The 23,172-nt window shown below is 43.2% G+C and overlaps 1 protein-coding gene and 2 long non-coding RNA genes across 12 annotated transcripts in view; 2 read left to right on the forward strand and 1 right to left on the reverse strand.

Annotated features, from left to right (window-relative positions):
- Positions 1–23,172, forward strand: part of MYLK (myosin light chain kinase) — a 280,320-nt gene that overhangs the window by 113,384 nt on the left and 143,764 nt on the right. The window lies entirely within an intron of this gene.
- Positions 10,574–12,428, reverse strand: LOC129058461 (uncharacterized). Its single transcript, XR_008523562.2, has 3 exons — positions 12,318–12,428; positions 12,003–12,067; positions 10,574–11,364 (listed from the first exon to the last, which is right to left on the reverse strand). It is a non-coding gene; the product is annotated as an uncharacterized LOC129058461 (long non-coding RNA).
- LOC129058460 (uncharacterized) lies at positions 11,360–13,026 on the forward strand. Its single transcript, XR_008523556.2, has 2 exons — positions 11,360–12,624; positions 12,709–13,026. It is a non-coding gene; the product is annotated as an uncharacterized LOC129058460 (long non-coding RNA).

Raw genomic sequence — 23,172 nt, forward strand, 5'->3', positions numbered from 1 at the left:
GCCACACGGGGACCAGCAGGGCCTGCAGGTACCAGGCGGTCAGGAGGATGGGAGGCAGGAAGCCAGAGAGTCCAGTGAGAGCTGAGACCCGTAATGGCGTCTGCTGGGGTGGCAGAGGGAGCGAGAACAGCAAGCAGACTCAGAGATCAGGCCTCTTCATCCTAGTCGTCAGAAAGATCAAGACAGCCCAGGGCTCAGGAGACCTCAGTGCCTACCATGATGCCTGACACACAGTAGGTGATTAAGAAGTGAAAACCAAAGGCTTGGGCAGTGAGAGAGCCGTGAGTGCAAGGAGAACCATCTTCTTCCCAGAGGTTCACTGACCTTGACTGACTGATAGAGGACCTCATAATTTCAAGCTAAGAGACTCTTCCAGCCACACAGGGTCAAATGTTGAATTACTTGGTACTTGTTGTTCCCCTTTTTCTCTTTTCTTCTCTGCTCATCATGGTCCTGGCCCACATAGTCATTAATTTTAATCATTCCATTGAACTCATATTCTTGTTCAGAGTATATTTGTCAATTTGTCTTCACTGGGCCCCAGACTAGGAGCCTTTGGGTTGGATACTGTCTCCCCTAATAGAGAGTGAGCATCCTAAGGCAGGTGCCACATCTACTGTACCGACTCTAAAATAGGTGCACAACAAATACAGAGCTGGGTTCTAAGAGGCATGAAATGCAAAGACTCAGTTCTTGCTCACTAAGCATTAATGCAGCCTGATTGAAGTACTAAAATGTATGTGCATGCACACACTTTCCTGAACTTATATGTGTTTTGTAAGATCTGCCAATGCTGAGAGCCAGGTGAGGTACCCCATGCCTATAATCCCAGCACTTCAGGAGGCTGTTGGGGGAGGATTGCTTGAAGCCAGCAGTTCGAGACCACCAGCCTGGGCAGCAAAGCAAGACCCAGTCTCTACAAAAAATAGAAATAAAAAAAATTAGCTGAGCATAGTGGTATGCAACTATAGTCCCAGCTACTGAGAGGCTAAGGTGGGAGGATCACTTGAGCCCAGGAGTTCAAGGCTGCAGTGAGCTATGATTACACTCCAACCTGGGTGACAGAGCAAAATCCCATCTCTAAAATTAAAAAAAAAAATTTACCATGTTGAATCTGTCTTTTCCATCTCCCCTATTAGAGTAGGCACTCCTTGTGGGAGGAGACTAGATCCTTAACCTTCTTTGCATCCCCAGTGTCTAGCACAGTAACAGTGAAGGGTGCTCAATGAGCCTTTATCTAGCACATAAACAAACACTAGTAATGAACAAGACCCTATGCTGTGTGGTCAGTATATTAATACAATAAAATGTGCAACAAAAAGTATAGGAAAGAAGCATTCAGAAGACCTCATGAAGAAGGCCGGTTTCATTCTAGGCCTTTCTAGGAGTCATTAATTTATTCAATTACAAAATAAGGGTGTGGTGTTTAACAGTGCTCTCGAAGAATACTCCTGAGGGGACACTGGTGAAATATCTTGCCAAAAGACTAGGAAGCCTTGCCATAACTTTTTGATACTTGGAACTTTCTTGCCCGTGATTCTGTTTGACTCCCCTGAAAAGTAGTGAGCTATGGAGGAACAAGCCTGAATTTGGGGACCTTGTGTAAATTACTTATCTTCTTTGAGATTTTTTTTCTTACCTATAAAATCAGTATGGTAACACTGACCTTACAGCGGTATTGGGAGGATTAACTGAAATGATTTGCATAATGTAGCCTGTACTTCCCAAGAACGAACACCCAACGCCGTCCATGCTTGTACAGCAGGGGGAGGAGTAATTGCCTCTGGAGGCCTGTGATGCAGTCTCCACTGACCCTGCAAAAGTATTGTAACCTCTGCCTGACCTGCTTGTAGGTTGCTTAGGAGGAGAGCTGAGAAGTGACAGGAAAAAGGTTTTGTATGCAGTTTATGAGTTAAGAGAATATTACTTAATTGTGGGTTTGATGGAAAACATTATGTGAGGTTGGTTCAGATCTTTCCAGAGGTCTGCCAGCAACCTCAGAAGTGGAGCCTTATTGAAAACAGCTGGGGAGAAGGTTGGCGCCCAGCCTCTCCTTGCTTTTCCATGCCCCAGAGCTGTCCCGCTCAGTGGACTGAGCTCAGCCCCAGAACCCTGCCAAGGGCTCTGGCAGCCTCAGCTGGGGACAGGCAGTGGCTCTGCCCAGCTTGGGGCTCCATCTCAAAGATCAAAACCAGTTAAGCCAGGAGTTTGCCAGGCCACCAGTCAGTGTCTCTTCCAGGTCTTGAAATTAGCCACTGACTTGAGTTCTTGCAGGATGAGTTAACCAGTGCAACGTTTTCGTGGCAGGGGTGTGGGCTGCCTACTGGTTGTGTGATGGATGGGCTGCGTTGTCCTTTGAAGTCCTCCCAGCTGTCCTGCTGGGCACCAGCTAGAGAATGAGGATACTGTTCAAAGCACAGCCCTCCCATATGTCCATTCGGAAGCCTCACCCTCCTCTGCCACAGAGGCTTTTCTATCGGAAGGCTGCTAGCTTTGCTACAGCTGAAGCCCGTTTGGTTTTATCCCAACTACTCACCAACCATGTCGATTTCAGCTGAATTTTCTTGAAGACAAATATGGTGTGCCACTCCCTTATTCTTTCATTTCAAAGGGACATTTAGTCACTGCCAGTCTCTTGTTTTATTTTCTAAAAATGTGCTCCTAGTAAATTTGCATAATTTGAATTTCAGTAAGTAAAATTTTTAAACTTTTTTACAGTTCATAAAAGTAAAATATGTTCCTTGCTTTAAAAGTTTTGACATACTGAAAGTATAGAAAACAATCCCACCATCCAGTGATGACAGCTATTTACACATTGGTAGATTTCCTTTTTATTTCTTTTTTTTTCTATTGTAACAAGGAGAAAGTATATTGTTAAAAGTTACATTATGGATATTAAGTAACTGGTTTTATATGCTGCCTTTTTAGTTAATACTTAATGCTTTCTCATATTCTTTAAAATTCTTCAAGGTAAATCTTAATAGTTGAGTAGTATTTTGGTCTTATAATTATTTCAAATAGACTGTTTTTGATATTTTGATTTCTAATATTTAATCTGTTAAATAAATTAAACTTATATCCATCTTCATGGACATCTTTGATAGTTCCTAAGAGATATTAAAAATAGAATTATTGAATCTTTTTAAGTCTTTGGATAGCTATTTCCAAATTGTCAAAAATAGCCTTATAAGGTCAACATTACTGTGCCAATTTTATAGGTAAGAAAAATGAAGTTTAAATTATTACCCTCCCTTCAGCAATGTTTAAGAATTTAACTTTCTCACACTCATAAGCACTAGTTATCACTTTACCTATTAACACGTTTTTTAAATGAAACATATCACATTTTATTTTACATTTGTTTGATTAATTTTAAATTAAACATTTTTATATGTTTGGCTACTTCAGAAACTTCTTGTTCATGTCCTTTACTTTTTTCCTTATGTGTTCTTTTTATTTAGTCATGTAAACTTTTTATATCTTAAAAAGTTCACTTTTTTTACACATATATTTGAAATATTTTTAATTTGTTTACCTTTTAATTTTTATCCTAAGTTTACTTTTGTACACAAGTTTTAAATTTTAGTGGTCACATATCTTTATGCTTTCCACTATTAGTGTCATGCCTGGAATCTCTAAGATTATATCCACATTTCTTCTACCTTTTTTTACTTTTAACATTTTAATCAAAATGGATGTTTCTGTGTATAATGTGAGGAAGGGATCTTGAATAGGATTTTTTTCAAGTTATCCATACTTACTGAATAATCTATTCTTTTCCCATTAGTTTGAGGTCACCTTTATTGTATACTAAAGTCTTATGTATAGAGTTTGTTTTAGCATTTTTCTGGACTATTTCATTAGTCAATATGCGAACCAAAATGGCTTTAATAATTGTTGCTTTTTAACATTCCATATCTAATCATATAATCCTACTGGTTACTTTTAATACAAGGACAAACTATTTCTCTTTATATATCCAAGACTTCTCGTATGTTGTTCAGAAAGTTTTGAAACTTTAATTATATAGGATCTTCACATTTCTTAAATTTGTTCCTAGGTGAAGTGCATGTGCATACCTTTCCTAATCATAATAGCTACTAGATATGAAAACAGTTTTAACTTTTGAGTAGTTTATAACTGGCTAAAGCCAATATCAGAGGTATAGACAGTTCCCAAATTATGATAGTTCAGCTTTATATTTTCAACTTTATGCAAAAATGATACACATTCATTAGAAACCACACTTCAAGTACCCCCACAACCAGTGTTTTTCACTTTCAGTGCTCAATAAATTACTTGAGATATTCAATGTTGTATTATATAATAGGCCTTGTGTTAGATGATTTTGCCAACTGTAAGCTAATGTAAGTGTTCTGAGCATGTTTAAGGGAGGCTAGGCTAAGCTATGATGTTTGATGGAGTCACTATGTTAAATGCATTTTCAATTTCGAAAATTTTCAACTTAGGATGAGCTTATTGGGATGTAACCCATCATAAATTAAGGAGCATCTGTATATGCATAGCCTTTAATGCTTTTATCATTGAACAAAAATTACTAAAAATTAGTGAGCCAATCATTCAACTCACAAAATCAGACTAGAACAAGCCGAAGGAAAGCAGAAGCAAAACATTTATATAAAAGGAGAAATGAGTTTATTACAAAGAGAAAAACAATATTTAGGAATAAACTTAAGGACTGGTCTTAGAAATAGGAAATAGGCAAACCCTACTAGGCCATTCAAAGAAGGACAGAAAATATACCTAACATTTGGAAATGGGACTCTAACCACTGATCTGTAGTTGATAAAAATGAGATTTTCAGGTAAAACTCTGATTTGAAGATCTTGAAAGAAGTAGATGCTTTTCTAAGAAAATTAACTTAAAAAAAGTTGAAAACCTGAAAAGTTCAGTGGAAGAAACTGAAACAGTTGAAGAAATATGTCCTGAGAAAGTTCTGGATCTACATAGTTTTATAGATGAGTTCATTAAAACCTTCAAGGAGTAGATCATTCCAAGCCTTGTATTTGTAGCACAAAGGTTATTTACAGTATGAAATGGAATATTTCTTTCATAGTCTCTCTCACCTTTATACATTCAGTTCTGTGAAATTCTTGGAAAACTAGGATTGGGGTTGTAAGGCATCTTAGAGGGTAGGAAGGCTTCTTTTGACAACATCCCAGCCAGATGGCTCTCCAGCCTTCTTATGAACATTCTGGAGACGGGGATCTACCATGTCACAATTGGTCCATTTGGTTGTTGAGGCATTGTTGGTCTTACTTATGTGAACCTAAATCTGCCTCTGGAGAATTATGACCCATTTATCCTTGGTCTGTCCTCTGGCACTACATAGCATGTAGACTTTTATACAACAGCTCATCATATATTTGAAGACAGATATGCCCTCCTTTTGGTGTATTTTACTCCAGGCTAAATAGACCAACTTCCATCAACTATACTTTATGTTCCTTCAATAAATATCTGTTGAGCACCTACCAGGTGCCAGCCGGGCACTGGGCATCACCCCCTCACACACCATGAGCCCCTTCCTCAATATCCTATTAACATGTGGCACTTGTACCTGGACGCAGTCTGTCAGTGATGCCCATGTGGAATGGGACTGCCCACTCCCTGTGTGGGCACCATGCTCTGTTAATACGGCTTAAGGTTAAATAATGTTTAAAAGACTCATGCTCAGCTCCTTTCAATGTGAGCTGCCCTTCCACCCTAATTTTTTCTAGCTGATGATTTAGAACCTTCACAAGACTTATTCTCTCCTAATATATCTTGATTCGGACCTTTGTTTTATAATTATTTTGAGAAAGTGTTTTACTCTTATTGCCCAGGCTGGAATATGATGGCATGATCTCAGCTCACTGCAACCTCTGCCTCTGAGGTTCAAGCGATTCTCCTGCATCAGCCTCCCAAGTATCTGGGATTACAGGTGCCCGCCACCACGCCCAGCTAATTTTGTGTGTGTGTGTGTGTGTGTGTGTGTGTTTTTAGTAGAGACAGGGTTTCACCATGTTGATCAGCCTCGTCTCGAACTCCTGACCTCAGGTGATCCACCTGCTTCGGCCTCCAAAAGTGCTGGGATTACAAGCATGAGCCACCGCACCCGGCCTGACTTTGTTCTTTTAGAACATTGATTGTATCAGCCAATATGTATACTCCCAGGATTAATGCCAACTTTAGTACTCGTGAGCAGCCTTGCAGTCCATTCAAGTAATAAATTCATAATAAATAATAATAAATTCAACGGAATAAAAATGTTCAACAAAAACAAAATAGGAAGTCCTGAGACCTACCAGAGAGACCATGACATTAATTTAAAAATACTCATTGATCACCTACTGTGCCAGTCCTTGTGCTGGGAATTGGTAATTCATTGGTGAGCCAAAGCTTTGTAGCTCTTTCCACAGACAGTTACAGTCTAGTGTGATGAGACAGGCAGGAGTGACTGTGCACACAGATGAATTATAAGCCGTGATGAGGCCCACTGAAGGAAAACCCGGGGTGCAATGAGAGCATAACAGCAGGACTTAGTTTGGGAAATCAACAAAGGTGTCTCTGAAGTGACACCCAGGCCGAGATATAAAGATTGGAGAGGAGAGACATCAGTCAGCTAGCCACTCAGTGCTGCCAAAAGGAAGTGGCCATTCAGAGTGTGGAGACAAGTTCAGAATAGGTATAATGCCTGTTTCCCTCTCATGAGTAAGTCACAGTCTTGCAGTAAGTTGTGCCAAATATACCTGGAATGAATAAAAACATAACCTGTGTTACTGGCATAAGGGCTGTCACCTCAGATTGTCATGAGCCATTCTGGTTTAAAATATTCTCATTTTTCCAGTAAAGTCATCCAAATATGCTTGGAGTTCCAGTATTTTGATGTTGAAACTTTTATAGCACCAACTCCTTCTTGCACCTGGAGGCTGCTCGTAAATCTCTCGTCAGATAATATATCCTGATTTTTTAAATGGAAAATATGGTCCTGTGCTTGGTGTAGGGCAGAGAGAAATGTGGAAGGTGATGTCATAGTGATTAATTGTCTCAGATTTTCTGGGACAGGTCTGATTTTAAGTAGTCTGAACTGTGAGCAGATCAATATGCACTCGTTTTTAAAATGTGATCACTGTGGATAATAGTGTAGGTGCTGCAAGGTGGAAGCAGGGAAAGATCAGAGGCAGCCAGAGTAACTGGGGAGGCTCTTTAGAGGCAGAGCAAGTGGTCCTGGAGGAGTAGGCAGAGAGGGGAAGAGTGCACTTGTGTGGCCTTTTGGAACTGCTCCTCGCTTGGCTCTGCCAGCAGTGCACATTTCTAAGGCCCCTATCCTGTTCACCAGACATTGTATGGTGAAGATGTTTCGAAAGGACACAATTAGGAGGAAAAATCTGATGTGTGACACATCCCATAGACAAATAGAAATAGAACTATGATTATCTCCTTTTGCGACAAGGAGGTAAGTGAAAATTGATTGTATCAGCATTTAGCCCTGGCTTTAGAATATTATTGTTCAGCCTTACAAACAAATACTACCTACTTAGAGGTGAATCTGGGTCCCCAGTATCTAATCTCTAGGTGTATTTAGAGAACTAGGCCCACTGTGGCCAGGGGCCAGGAGGAGCAGTGGCCTGAGCCCTGCATGGTGTTAGGGGTCTTTGCCTTAGAGAGGGGCTGGGTGGGTCATTCAGGTCAGGGCTGTCCTTATTGAGTGGGTCTTCCCTTCAGGTGACATAGCTGAGCAGTCAGTGCTGAGAATTCTGACTCTGTCCTCACCTGCATTTGGTGGCAGTCCTTCCCAGGGGCAGAAGAAGCAGCTGAGGGCCAGGGAAATATTGCTTTTTTCATTTCCCCCTGTCCAGCAAAAGGAAGGGAAAAACACCGAGCTTGGAAATGGGAACCTGACCCTGGACCCAGTTGTAAAGCTCTTAAGACAGAAAACGGCTTTGGAATAAGCGCTGCTCTCATGCTTGCGTCCTGCAGCTGCGGGCGAAGGGCTCTCCAGGCATGCCTGCTTCTTTTGGGCTGCAGGTTGTCCTGGTTCCCCTCAGCTTCTAGGGCAACAGCCGTGCTGGACAGCAGTGTCGGCCAAGTGGTCACTGTGAGAAACTGCTGCTGAGAGGCCAGGAGTTCGGTCAGCATTCCCAGAGCCTAGGGGCTCCTTCAGAAGCCAAGTGGTGATGGTGGGAGTCCAGGCTCCCTTAGGCTGAAGAGGACTCTCTAGAGTGTAACAAGTTTACAGACCCTTCCAATTCCTAACCTGAAGCTGGCCCTTTTAACAACACAAAATAAAGTCATCTTCTCAAGAGCCACCAGGCCTCTCTCAGCAGCCCACTCCCCTGAAGACACCCGCAGGCATCATTCATCCTTAGCAGGTACTTCTCCCTGTCACTTCCTGACACCCCCGTGGGACTGACACCCACCCAACCTTACTTCTTCCTCACTCCTCAGACCTGGAGGTCACTATGGCTAACATGCTTAGTGCAGCAAAGGCCTTAGGGCAGCCCTGGCACCAGCCATGCATTTGTTTTTGTTTTTGTTTTTGTTTTGAGACAGAGTCTCACCCTGTCGCCCAGGCTGGAGTGCAGTGGCACAATCTTGGCTCACTGCAACCTCCACCTCCCAGGTTCAAGTGATTCTCCTGCCTCAGCCACCTGAGTATCTGGGATTACAGGCGTAAGCCACCATGCTTGGCTAATTTTGGTATTTTTAGTAGAGGCGGGGTTTTGTCATTTTGGCCAGGCTGGTCTCGAACTCCTGACCTCAGGTGATCTGCCAACCTCGACCTCCCAAAGTGCTGGAATTACAGGCATGAGCCACCACACCCAGCCTCATGCATTTGTTTTTAACAGATGAAGAATGGGTTGCGCTGCGCCTGAAATTCTCTGAGCTGGGTGGTCGAGCAGTTGTCTGTACTGAGACCAAGCCCTACCTGCAGGCTTCTCAACCCACTGCTTTTGTCTAACGGTGGCTCAGCCGGGCCCCAGCCCCGCCAGTTCTTCCTCCCTGAGGATCACAGACTTGAAAGGGACACTGGCGGGAGGGGGAAAGGAAAGTTTGAGTTTTGTTTTTTACTACATAACTGGGCAGCTTTTCCCTCCATTTTTCCAGATGCTTCTTTAGAAAAGAGATTTCAGTGGCATGGACTGGGAAGTCTAATTCTGCTTTAAATGTGTGTTTTGAACCAGGACTCTGACCCCTTTGGGGCTCCCCAGCCCCCAAACAGGCCACCAACAAATACCCAGAGAACAACCACAGGCAGGGTTTGCTCACAATGGGTCCTGATTGGAGGGTTGCTGGTATGTGTTTCTTTTCTTTTCTGCAACCCCTGGGCCACTGCCCTAAAATTCCTGAGCAATAGCTTGTGAGAGGGCTGTGCCCTGTGGAACTAAGTTGGCAAGAGCCAATAGATCAGGCAGAAGTGGCTGAGGAGAGATACTCTGGTTTAGCAAGAGCTGTTTATGTGCTGGCACGACCTGGAATCTGCCTCGGCTCACAACCTGGGGTCTCCGAGGACCCCTCCTAAGGTGGGCAGGGCTGTTGGGAGCCATCTCGCATCTAGTGCAAACTGGGTTCACCCTTCCCCTACAAACCCTTGGGCGCCAGCCCCAGCCCTGTAAGTCACCCCTACTGCTGCTCCCCTGGGGCAAATGCTGTATTAAGATGTGGTCCTACCTTCCTGCTCAACTCACAGCAACACCTCTACGGAGCCCTCACCCTCCTCCGTGCTCCCATGGTCCTCAGCACACACCTCTTACACAGCCCTGACTGCATGTGCTGTGGGCCTCGAGGCTGCGAGCCACTTCTGGGTGGCCTGGAGCGAAGGCCTGTGTGGTCACGGGGCAGAGAAGGGGAAATGAGGGTGGAGAGAAATAGGCAGGCCAGGTCTTATTCATAGCACAATGAGAACTCATTGGAAATTTTCAAAACAGAGAGGTGGCTTTGGTCGGATTTATTTATTATAAGGTAGTGTAACATTTGGCAAAGGGATAAACATATAGCTAATTGAAACAGAACAGAGAGTTCAGAAATAGATTTTTATATATTGGCTCATTGACTTTTTTATTGTGGTAAAATATACATAAAATGAAATTTACCACTTTAACCATTTTCAAGTGGACAGTTCAGCGGCACTAAGTACATTCACATTGTTGCACAACCATCACTACCATTTATCTCTGGAACCTTTTCACCTTGTAAAACTGAAAGTTCCTACCCATTAAACAATAACTTCTTACTTCCTTTCCTTCTAGCCCCTGGCAACCACCATTCTACTTTCTGTCTCTATGAATTTGACTACTCTAGGTACCTCGCATAAGTGGAATTATATAGTATTTGTGACCGTCTTACTTTACTTAGCATAATGTCTTCAAGGTTCACCAGTGTAGCATATGTCAGCATTTCCTTCCTTTTTAAATTTTTCCCTATGTAATGCCAAACCACAGAACCTTCCTTTTTAAGGCTGAGTAATATCCCATTGTACACATATATCATATTTTGCTTGTCCATTTATCTGTTGATGCACATTTGGGTTGCTTCCACTATCTGGATGTTGTGAATAATGCTGTCATGATTGTGGGTGTACAAATTCCTTTTTTCTTTTTTTTTTCTTTCCTTTCTTTTTTTTTTTTTTTTGAGGTGGAATCTCACTCTGTTACCCAGGCTAGAGTGCAATGGCGCAATGTCAGCTCACTGCAACCTCTGGATTCAAACAATTCTCCTGCCTCTGCCTCCCAAGTAGCTGGGATTACAGGCATGCGCCACCACCCCCAGCTAATTTTTGAATTTTAGTAGAGACGGGGTTTCACCACGTTGGCCAGGCTGGTCTCGAACTCCTAACCTCAGGTGATCCACCTGCCTCAGCCTCCCAAAGTGCTGGGATTACAGGTGTGAGCCACCAAACCCAGCCTGGATGTACAAATTTCTGTTCAAGTCCCTGCTTTCAATTATTTTAAGTATATACTCAGAAGTGGAATTGCTGGATCATATGATAATTGAACTTTAATTTTTTGAAGAATTCTGTCATTTTACATTTCCACCAGCAGTGTGCGACGGTTCCAATTTCTCCCTGTCCTTGCCCATACTTGTTATTTTCTATTGCTTTTTTTTAAAATAACGATGTGCTTAAAATGAGTTTTTAAAGAAAGAAAATGAAAACTGATAAACCTATGAGGACAGAAAGAATGAGGAGAGACAACAGCAAATGAGAGATGTCAACAAACTGGTGGATGACGGCACGTGAATAGATGGTTGGCTGAGTTGGGTTTCAGTCTTCTGATGTGCAATGCCTGTGGTTAGGGGAGTAGGCAATGATGAACAAATTGGAAGATGACATACTTCCAGAGCCTGGGTTGCGAAGTGAAGCTGAAAACGAGAAGATGAAAGGTCTGATAAGGAGCAGTGAGGCCCCAGTTCCCCCGTGTAGTCCATGCCCCAGGCCCCTCTCCTCCCGTACACCCAAGGAGACCAAAAGCTCCTCCGTGGAGAGGCCAAAGCTGACCAGCTCTCACGTCCTGGATGTGAGGTACAGCTGCAGGCAGGGCGAAGCGTTGTACTCAAAAGGGAGAGGGGCTGAGTGAAAGTCAGCATGTGGAAAATAACCAACTTACCTTCCCACCCTGCCATGGTCTTCCCGCATTCAGTGTACTAAATGCTGGTAGACAGACTTAATTGCTATACCCACCCTCCACCCCACACCACCAAAGCGGCAACTAGGAAGATGCCTTTTTATGGAAACTGATCATCTCAGGGGAGAAGATCTGCAGATATTGATGTTGATGTTTTAATTTCAATCCCTCTACCATGAGGTCTGACACATTGACAGGTCCCATCTGTGCACCTGGATCTTTGTATTTCCTCACTTACATACAGGAAAATTCAGTAAAGGATCATCAGATGTCCAAGGGAATCCTCTGTCACGGAACAGACATAAAGAACCGAACAAGGAACCAAGAAGAAACGGAAGACTGCAGGAAACAGAACTTCAAAGAAGTTTCTCTCACCTCAGAGATAAGATGTTATGTCCATTAAGCAAGAAGAGAAGACAATTCAAAACAATTTTGAAAAACTGAAAAAGGGTTTTTTGAAGTTAATGATAGCCAAAATAATAAATTCAATATACTAGTTGGAAAATAAAGTCAAAGAAATCTCCCAGAGAGAATAAAAAGACTGAGAAAAAGTGTGAAAAGAAATGTAGGCCAGTCTAATAGGGCTCATGTCCAGTTCATGGGAGTTCCATGAAGAGAACATCGAGGAAAACAGTAGAGAGAGAATTCTTAAAACACAAACATTCCTCAAAACTGAAAGACATGCATTACCAGTAATGAAAGTATCTACCAACGGTCTGACGGACAGCGAACAAAGACCCACACCAAGTCAGGTCATCGTGAAATTCTAGAATATCAGAATGAAAAGAAGATTCTAAAAGTTTGAAAGGAAAACACACACACAACCCCACACACATAATAGGTCACAGATGATGGATCAGGGAGTCCGTGTGGCATTATGCCTCTCAAACAGCGACACTGGATGCTAGAATTGCCTTCAAATGCCACGAAGCAGTATCTTCAAAGTTCTGAAGAAAAAAAAAAGGTTTCCACTTAAAATTCCATCTCCAGACAAAATGTCAGTTGAGTATGAAGGTAGATTGTGGATACTTTTGGAAATGCCAGATCTAAAAATTTTAACTTTCCATGCATTCATTCCTAGGAAACTACTGGAATGGTATTCTATCAAAACGGTGGCATAGAACGAGAAATTTCCAAGAGGTTGGTGAAGGAATATCCCAGGACCACTATGCATCAAGCCCAGAAAACATCCAGTTTAGATTAGAGGAGGATGACAAAATGTTCCAGGTGGGATATCTCTAAAGAAGAAAAGAATAACAGCAACTGATGAATTATCTGATGCATTTGACCATTACTGAGAAGAATTTATGGTTCTCTGAAGAAGTTGCAGGCCTTAAAAAATGAAGGAAATCAAAGTAAAGCAGTTATTAACTCCAGGAAAAATAAAAAGTTCAAGATACTTCTTGTAATATGCTATGTGGCATGGCAGTGAGCAAAGTTAGAATGTAGTGAAGACCACAGTTTTTGTCATGTCAATGTGTAATATCATTTTGCAGGGGTAAGGGATGGATTTATGTGGGGGCAGATTTGAGAGCTAGAAGTTCACATTCCATACAGAGTACTTAAGAGATTGTCTTAGTCCATTTAAAGTTTGTGCTGCTATAACAAAATACCACAGGCCGAGTAATTTATAAACAATGGGAACTCATTTCTCACAGCTCTAGCGGCTGAGAAGTCTAAGATCAATGCACCACTTGGTGAGGGCCAGTCTTTCTGTTTCCAAGAGAGCACCTTGTTGCTGCATCCTCCAAAGGAGATGAATGCTATGTCATCTCAGGTGGAAGGCAGAAGGGCAAAAAGGGGCAAACTACCTCTGTCAAGCCCTTTTCTAAGGGCACTTAACCGCTTCATGAAGGCTTTGCCCTCATGAGCCACACCTGAGCCACACCTTCTAATGCTGTAGCATTGATGATTAAGTTTCAACATGAACTTTAGAGGGGACAAAAATACTCAAACCATAGCAGAGATAATGCATAAAATTAAAAAGAATAATGTAGGCCAGGTGCAGTGGCTCACACCTGTAATCCCAGCAACTTTGGGAAGTCAAGGTGGGTGGATCGCTTGAGCCCAGGAGATCGAGACCAGCCTGGGCAACATGGTGAAACCCCATCTTTACCAAAAATATGAAAAATTAGCCAGGCATGGTGGCATGTGCCTGTGGTGCCAGCTACTTGGGAGGCTCTGGTGGGAGGATCGCTTGAGCATGGGAGGTAGAGGTTGCAGTGAGCCAAGATCTGCCACTGCACTCCAGCCTAGGTGACAAAGTGAGACCCCATCTCAAAAAAAGAAAAAAAAAAGAATAATATTTATGTAAGACTATTGTTTAGGAATAATGGAAGAAATATCAGAAAAAATGACTAAAAGCGTTGAAGGTGATTGCCCTCAAGGAAGTGGAAATGGGAGTGGGAGGGCGGCCTGCTTTCTTATGACTTATAGTACCAATTCACATTTTAACCATGTATGGGTGTTTTGGTGAGAATAAAAATATGTATATTTTTTGAGGCAGAGTTTCACTCTTGTTGCCCATGCTGGGGTGCAATGGCATGATCTCGGCTCACTGCAACCTCCACCTCCCAGGTTCAAGTGATTCTCCTGCCTCAGCCTCCCGAGTAGCTGGGATTACAGGTGCCCGCCACCATGCCCAGCTGATTTTTTGTATTTTTAGTAGAGACGAGGTTTCACCATGTTGGCCAGGCTAGTCTCAAATTCCTGACCTCAGGCAATCCACCTGCCTCGGCCTCCCAAAATGCTGGGATTACAGGCGTGAGCCACTGCGTCTGGCTGAGAATAAAAATATTTTAATAAAGATCTGGGTTTTTTTAGCCTAATGGCCAGTCAGACACTGACATTGCATGAGAAACAACTTTTGATTCCTTCTCTGACATGATTCTCTATGCAAATCATGATGCCTTTGGGCAGCTTGGGACATGGGGCAGACATTCAAGCATAAAGAGACATTTTCATGAGGCTGCTGTCTGCCACGTGTGCCAGGTATTTTCCAACAGAGTCAGAGAGATGCTCTCCTGGCCACATGGATACAGGTGGCATAAAAGATCCTGCTTTCATAGCCCCACCTGCTCTACTCCGTCCCTCAGAGCTGCCACCTGGGAGAGTGAGCAGAATGCATGCTTTGTGTGGTGGATTCTGACCCAACATGGAGCAGGTGTTGGGTCACACAGACAGGCTGCAGAGATCAGAAATTCTGAAACAAAGCCAAGGAAGCCAAGTCATGATGTTCTCAGGGTGTTGAGACCCTCAGGTCATTTTTGCCCATCCCTGCTTTTAAACAGAAATTGTCAGAGAATAAGACAGAACAATCTGTGGCCAGTGTCTGAGTCTTGGGCAGCAGGCTCTGCTGATGGAGGGGTTATAGTCTCTGTGTTGTTTGGGGAGCAGCCCTCTACTCCATCCCTACTGCCAGTGAAGTATGTCTCTCCCTCTCTCCAGGTCCAATCATGACTGGCTAAAAACTCCACATTTATTATCCAGATTTATTTCCTGACACTCACCCATCCCTCTTGAAATTCCAGGGCTGCATTAGTCAGTGAGGCAGAAATCCAGGGGATGGTCTCTGTCTCCAAGGCTCAAATGGTATTTTGGGAGTGGAATAAAATGGCACAGTAAAACTGCAGACTGGATATTTGTTTTAAAATGTGTTTTTTAATAATACATAAAAACAAGGATCACTTTTCAAATTGGGTTTTGGTCTTTAAATAAAAATAATAAGCCAATTCAACCAGAGCAGAATGTTCTCAGTTAAAGGGTTAGATTTTTACTTAGTTAAGAGTGTGATGCCTTGAAGTTGTCTATAAGAATGAAAGTTGTGTAAGATGAGGCATACCAAGCCAAGAAGTTTATATGTTCTGATATTTCTTAGGGCAGAAGTAGTTTCATGCCATTAACAGAGCTGGGAGTAAAATGGAGTTTAGGGTACCTCATTATAAAAAAAAAAAAAAATGTTGACTTTGAAGAAAAGAAGAGAGGAAGAGTCTAACCTTTAGAATCTATAATGTGGTATTGTACATGTGCTATCTCATTTAATTATAAACTTCTCAGCCAGGCGTGGTGGCTCATGCCTGCAATCCTAGCACTTTGGGAGGCCGAGGCGGATGGATCACCTGAGGTCAGGAGTTCAAGACCAGCCTGACCAACATGGAGAAATCCTGGCTCAACTAAAAATACAAAATTAGCTGGGCATGGTGGTGCATGCCTATAATCCAAACTACTCAGGAGGCTGAGGCAGGAGAGTCACTTGAACCCTGGAGGCGGAGGTTGCGGTGAGCCAAGATCACACCATTGCACTCCAGCCTGGGCAACAAGAGCAAGACTCTGTCTCATAAATACATACATACATACATACTTCTCCATGGAAGTAGATTCTGATATCATCTGCACTTTGCAGTTACGTAAACTCAGAGCCAAATAAGTAACTTGCTCAATGTCAGGCAGCTGATGATTGATGCAGCCCACATCCACACATAGATGTGTCTGACTCCAAAGGCCATATACCTTCCTGAAGTAAGTAGGTGGGACTCTTTTTTTGCAGGTGACAGAAACTCCAGCTAGGTTAAGCAAAAGATATGTATTGTCTCGTATACCTGAGCGAGTCCAGAGTCTACCACAACTCTGTCAACTCTGTCTCCATTTCTTCTCTTCACTGTATGTATCAGCTCTTATTCTCCAGATGGCTTCCTCCTTTTGGGAGGAGGCAAGAAAATGGATAATGGGGCTTGGGAGAGAATGACTGCAGATAGCCAAAGTCTTACATCTTCCCAGTTTTGGGTCTCTGTGAAAAGAGACAGCTTTGGTCTCTCAATATTCAAAGATAAAGTTGCAGGGAAGATCTCTCATTGGCTGGCTTGGAACATATGCCCATTGTTTGAGACCAAGTGCTTTGGCCAGGAGGCATTTTACCAATTGGCATCCCCACCGGGTCTCACACATAATGGGTGGAAAGGGAGGAGGCACTTCCTCCAAAGGAGAGGAATGCTGCTTACACTGGCAGGCAGGAGAGCCTAGCAAATCAAAACCACGCCAAACCACAACATTAATTTGTTAAACCTCTGCAATGCCACATGCCTCTCATTAATACTTGATATGTCTGAGAGTGCATCTCTATTTGGTAGCAGAAACTGGAGAGCTGCCACAGAAGAGTGATCTCCTGGGCTTGCTCCTCCAGCTGAAGACACAGTATCTGTGGAGACCCATGGTGAGAGAGAGTACAGCCAGAACCCCAAAGTTTTGTGTAGAGGTTCTGGAAAGCCTGGAGCCCCACAACTATCCCAGAAGGGCTGGGAGTTAAACCAGAAGGACATCTGTTTTGCTATGAAAACAATGCATTTGGGGGAACAAGGAAAGTATCAACGTGAGAGGTTGCCCATCACACTTAAAATTCTATGTCTTTGACCAGGCACAGTGGCTCATGCCTATGATCCTAGCACTTTGGGAAGCCAAGGCAGGCAGATCTTTTGAGACCAGAAGTTCAAGACCAGCCTGGGCAACGTGGAAAAACCCCATTTCTACAAAAGTACAAAAACTTAGCTGGGCATAGTGGCATATGCCTATAGTCCCAGCTACTTGGGAGGTTAAGGTAGGAGAATCACCAGAGCCCAGGAGTTCAAGGCTGCAATGAGCTGATTGTGCCACTGCACTCTAGCCTGGGCAACAGAGTGAGAACCTGTCTCAGGAAAAAAAAAAAAAAAAAAGAAAGAAAGAAAGAAAAATCTGTGTCTTTGTTTGGCTGCTCCAGAGGGTTTTAGATGCTTATATCATTAAAAGGGAATCAAAAAGTTGCATGTATTGATAAGGTTGGTCTAGATAAAAGGAAATAGATCTTTTTGATTAAGCGGTCCAGAAGGGCTTGAATTGTAACCTTCAGCTACAGAGCTATAACTTGCCTTGTGTTTTCAGTGACAGAAACAAGTCCTCAGCCTTGCAGATGTCGAGGTGCAGGGATTCCTATGTCTCGGGTCATAGGAAAAGAAAGCATATAGGAAGGGAGAGTGGCTGATCACAGAGAAAGAGACTTTGAGCATCTGTCCCTGGAGACCCACATGGTGTTTGCTGAGCCATTCAGAGGAACAATTCTCTGCATTCTGGTTTTATTTCCACAGAAGCACTTTTGTCCTCATTGGTTTACAAGTTGGACATGGGGGTGGGGAGCATCCAGCAGTTTAAGCCTCTCACTAATTGCTGTTTTTAGTTGGTATGATCTCTTCCTGATGGGTTCTGTGGGTTCAGTTAAGGCTTTTGACTGTTGGCAATGGGATTATTCAAAGCCTTAATTAAGTGCCTGCCTGCTTATGGGGCTGAGTGCCAGTTGCTGACACAGACGCAGGCTCTGAAGCTTGGTCATGCCATGCCCCTGGCTCACCCTTCACTCTTCACCCTCATAACATACCCATGAGGTAAGTTTTATAGACATTTTCTGTGGTCTGATTTGTTTGGGGTGTTAATGTTTTCCTTCTTTTTGTGTGTGCAACCACGTCCATTTATTATCTGAGTGAGCTTATACTTGGAGATGGGGCAGAAGAAGATTGATTCTTCTTCAACTAATCCCTCAGCACCATTGATTTTATTTCCTACTATTTTTCAGTTTTTAATCACCAGTCCTCTTCTAGTCTTTTATCATAGGAGAAACAACACTTGTAACAGGGTGAGAAGTTCAGAGTAATGTGTTACAGGCAGGCAGGCAACAATCATGAATACATAGACAGTGTCGCAGAATGAGGCTTTGTCAGCTTAGGGGAGATGTCCATCTAGAAGAATTCCTTAATGTCCCCTCCTCCAGGCCCAGCCTTTCCCAGCATCCCTTCAGTTACTTAACAATCAAGTAAATACTCATTGGCAACCCCTCGGGTCTGTTATTCCTAGCCCTAAAGATTCTTGAGCTCACTGCTCATATCTTCTTGGTGCATCTTCCCAATCCCCAGTGCCCTGCTGGGCAGTCTGTTTTCTCCCTGGCCTCAGCTCAATCCTGCTTTCTCTCCTTCCTGGTCTTCCTCCATCCCTGATGTGGGCAGAGCCTCAGTTCCTTCTTCCTGCTCATGTGACCTATCTGCAGTTGGGCCACCGCAGCTGTGCCCTGCAGCTGTGTGGGTTTGTAGTGCGTGCACTGCGCCAGGCCCTGCCAGACACAAAAGACATGCAGCAGATCTGCAGAATCAGCACAATCACCTCCGTTCTGCTACTCACCAAGCTTGGAGAAGATGGATATGTTGCTTTGAGTCTTGGAGGAGCTATAGGGACAAAGAATTTGCCACTGCTCTGAGCACAGGCTATGGTAGTCTGTCCTAAGCAACTGGGGATAAGTTGAAAGCCCTTGATATATGTTACAGAAAAACCAAAATGTTTAGTCCTCCAACAGATGTTTTGATTTTAGTCATTAAGTAAATCTCAAGGCAGCACCAGGTTCTGGAAACTGCCTCTCAAGTGAGACAGGCAGGTAGAATGCAGTGGCCAAGCGGCTGCCTGCCTTCAGCTCAGCTTTCTCCTCAACCTTCAGCAAGCACAGAATGAGCCCTCATTCCTTTTAAAGGCCTTTTGAGGCCATAAAGTTTTTTGAGGACATTTTATGAAGCTGGAGCACAGTTTTACTATTTAAAATTATTATAGGGGTTATGGTGACTATATCTTTATTTTTATGACAAGTTGTTGGTTATACCCTTGATTTATTTGATACCGGGCTTTTGTTCGAGAATACAACCTCCAATTAAATGTGGTTACTGTGTCAAGAATGCGATTCTCTCCTTAGAGTGACCCTCTTTGGGGCCATTTCCAAAACTCATTGTGGTGAAAACTCAGGGCTGTCTATTCATGTTTGTGAGCATTTCTTCTTGTGGTTACTTGGTTTTCTCATATGGAAGATTAGAGGGTACTAAGGCTGTGGGTTGGACCCAGAGGAGAATGCAGGGGAAAGGAAAGAATCTTCTCTAAGAAGCTAAGTGGGTCACCATTTAAAACCATAATACTTCAGAGATGGGAGGAACCTTAGATACCAACAGCAATTTCCTCCTTAATACAAGGGAGGAATTACAACCCAAGGAAGCTAGGACACCAAGCCATGCCCAGAGTGTGCAGGCCCTGGCTTGCATACTAGTATCTCTGTACCACACTGACTCTCCTAGGGGTGTCTTAGGTACACATCTGGCAGGCACCAATCCTGTCCTATTACGAAAACAAGGGAATAACCTAAGACTTGCTTATGGTGTGAGTATAACCTTGGTGAACCATTTGACATTTTCTGAAAGTGGGGAGCGGTTGTTGCTTTAACCTATAAGGGATTTGGTGTCTCTTGGAGATAGACGCTTATGAATACTTTTAGTTCTACAGAACTTACCTCACCAAAAACATGAATTTACGATGAGGCATGGAGACAACCACTCAACCTGGAAACCAAAATTATGGTCTCCAATCTGCCATTTAAGCTGCCATGTGAGATCATGGCAAACCATCTACTTCTCCAGGCCTCTTTTCTAGGCTACATGGGCCCAGTAATACGACTGGCTTTGTGAGCTGTTGTGGACATTGTTGGTGCCCTACCCGTATACCTTCATTAGGCCCATTCCCAGCTGCTGTGAGTGTTGGCGAGGACTTGCAGGCAGGGGTCTCTGAAGCCCTATCTGAGGTTCTGCTTCTGGGTATCTAAACCAAAGACATCTCCCTCATAGCTGCAGGAATCAAGTAAGAGTCTATACATGGCAGCCCTCTGAAAACTACAGGATCAAAGAGTTTTTACTGTGCTCTTGATGAAGATCCTGACTGTAAAAATCCCAGCTATGACTTCTTGGTGGAAGGCCAGTGATGACAGCAGATAAGGCAACTTGGGAGGGCAGGGCTGTTGTCATGCATCCCAAGGATGTGAACCCAGGCTTATTCCTTCACCACCCAGAGGTCCAGGGTAGTGGCAGACAGTAAAAACAGATTGATTTTCCATACTGGGAGGGCAAGTATTAAAGTTTCAAATCATTCAGACCTTGGAACTGAACGATGTCACAAAAATTCCTGCCCTTGCTTCAGGTCCAATGTGCTATAAAAGTATCATAGTGAACTGCAACTTTCTTAAGTGATGCCAGTTTCAGCATATTTTCAAATCCCTAAATATTTATTTTAAGAGGGCATTTCAGAGGTAAGCTTGGGGTATGTGTAGAAAGTGAGAGGAAAAGAGAAAGAGACAGAAGGATCGTGTTCCTGAGGTCTGGAACGTTTGCAATGTCCCCAGTTAATCATTGATGCCCCAGAGCCCAGTAAGCCACCAGAGCTGGCCCTGCTGCAGGGGGCCAGTATGCTTGCTAATGGAATGCCAGGACGCCTTTGGCGCAGTTAATGATTTACCTCCTCCTGGTTGCAGTGCCTGGTGCTCCCTTTCTCTGAAGCTGATAGGGGGCTGCGTGATCATCTTCTGACCGGTAGACCAGCCCTGCCTAATGGAGTGCGGGAGAAGACAATGATGGTTTGCAGATTCACTGTATGAGCAGAGTCCTGAGGGGCTACCTTCTGTAGGAAAGGGTTTCACATGAGAAGAATGCTTTAACAGTGTAATTGTTGTCTGATGTTCCCATGCATGAACCTTTCTGCCTTTAGGGCCACAAGATGACATGATTTTATATGGGTGCATGACCTCTGTCACCTTTAAACATGCATAACATTTATTTGCATGGCTCTTTTATTTCCACTACTAGATTTAAATTCCTTGAGGCCCTTAACAAATTAATGAATGTGCTATATACATTCATTATACAGCACACTAATATAAAAGAAATGCATTTTTTAAGTAAAATTCTTTTTTCTGTTTTGCAAAGGCCAGGTGTACTATTGCAGAACTCTCAGAAACTAATAGTTAACTAAAAAGAAAGGAGGAGACTCACAATCCTAACCACCCAGAGACGACGGCTGTTAACACACCATTTTATATTACAGTGGCTGTGAGACCCTGTGTATCCCAGTGGATGCGGTCTCCTTCAACACTGTCAGCCTAAGGTCTGGAACACTTGTTTTGGTGAGGCTACAATGGCTTCAGCCATTGTTCACATGGCTTTTGGGGAATCCACTCCAGAGTCTCAGCATTTCCTCCAAAGTACTCAATCTCCGTCATGAGTATAGTTTAGATTTTGATAGGAAAGGGATATATTTTTGTTTCCAGACATTGTAAATAAGATAGACCATATTGATTTGGAGTTTTGTTGTTGTTTCTTTTTCACTGAAGCTTGACCCCAAATTAGTGGGGACAGAAAGGCAGTCTTGCGAGATTCACAAACTGGCACTGAGGGGTGACTATATGGAATAATCAAAGAGGGATTGTTCACTTTGGGAGTTTTCCCTGTTATTCAAGGCTTCCTTCCTTAGGAAGAAATCTGCATCCTGGTTACTGAGACTGCGGTCTAAGGGTGGGCTAGGGGCTGAACACCTGGGAAGGAAACTGAGCACAGTCCAAAGACAACGACGGGCACTTTTTAGCATAGCCCTTTCCTCTCTTAGTATGCTTAGGGAAGAGACTGTATTTGGATGCTCAGGCCTGTGTGCACATGTGCCAATATAGCATCACTCTGTGACCTTGCAGAGGGGTGTGAGGAGGATTATTGCTACAGATCAGTGAAGCCTTTCTTTGTAAATGCAATTTGGGGGTCATTCACTGAATTTTGGTTTTGTTTCATCCATATCCATTCTCTCTTTTCTTGAAGTGGATACATGGATAGAACTATTGCTACCACTGTTTTGTAATGCAAACAACTTTGTTCTCAGGAAGCTCCTATGATGCCTTCTATTTTCCAGTGCTAAAATCCCCAATTCTGGGTCCTTGGCTGTGCATTAGTGAGCCATTCTGAACCCTACTCCTCCAAAGATGAGTTAATTCTGAAGAGCCTACTGAGTTTCAAGTGTTTGAAGGCCCTTGGGGGACTTCCTTTCTCTAAAACTCAAAGTGAATTCTTTTCTTTGAATTTATCTCTGCATTTTCCCCTCTTTTGAGAGATGTCTTCTCTCTGATTGTGTTGCTATGAAACTCAGATGATTGCACCACTGCACTCCAGCCTGGGCAACAGAGCAAGACTCCATCTCAAAAAAAAAAAAAAAGGAAACTCAGATAAGCCAAGTACTTAGAGAAGTGCTGAACACTTAGCATTCAGCAAATGTCAGCTGCTAACTACAGTTAGAGAAAGGCAAGTGGTCTATAGAGCAGCACTACCCCATAGGACTGTCACAAGGCCTGGGTGTAGCTGTAACTTTTCCAGTAGCCACATTAAAAAGTAGAAACAACTGAAATTAATCTGAATACATTTAATTCAACCTATCAAAAATACTACTTTTCAACATCCAATCCATTTTTTTAATTATTGAGATATTTTGCCCTTTTTTGTATTGTCTCCGAAACCCAGTGTGTAACGCACACTTACAGTGCAACTCAGTCTCACTGGCCACATTTCGAGTGCTCCATCACTACCTGTGGCCAGTGGCTACCGTGCTGGGCAGTGCAGGTCCTGAACCTTGCTACTCAAGGTGAGTTCCAGGGACCAGCAGCATCAGTAGCATCTGTGAGCTTGTCCCAACT

The sequence above is a fragment of the Pongo abelii genome, chromosome 2 (genome assembly GCF_028885655.2).
Source record: "Pongo abelii isolate AG06213 chromosome 2, NHGRI_mPonAbe1-v2.0_pri, whole genome shotgun sequence".
NCBI lineage: Eukaryota > Metazoa > Chordata > Mammalia > Primates > Hominidae > Pongo > Pongo abelii.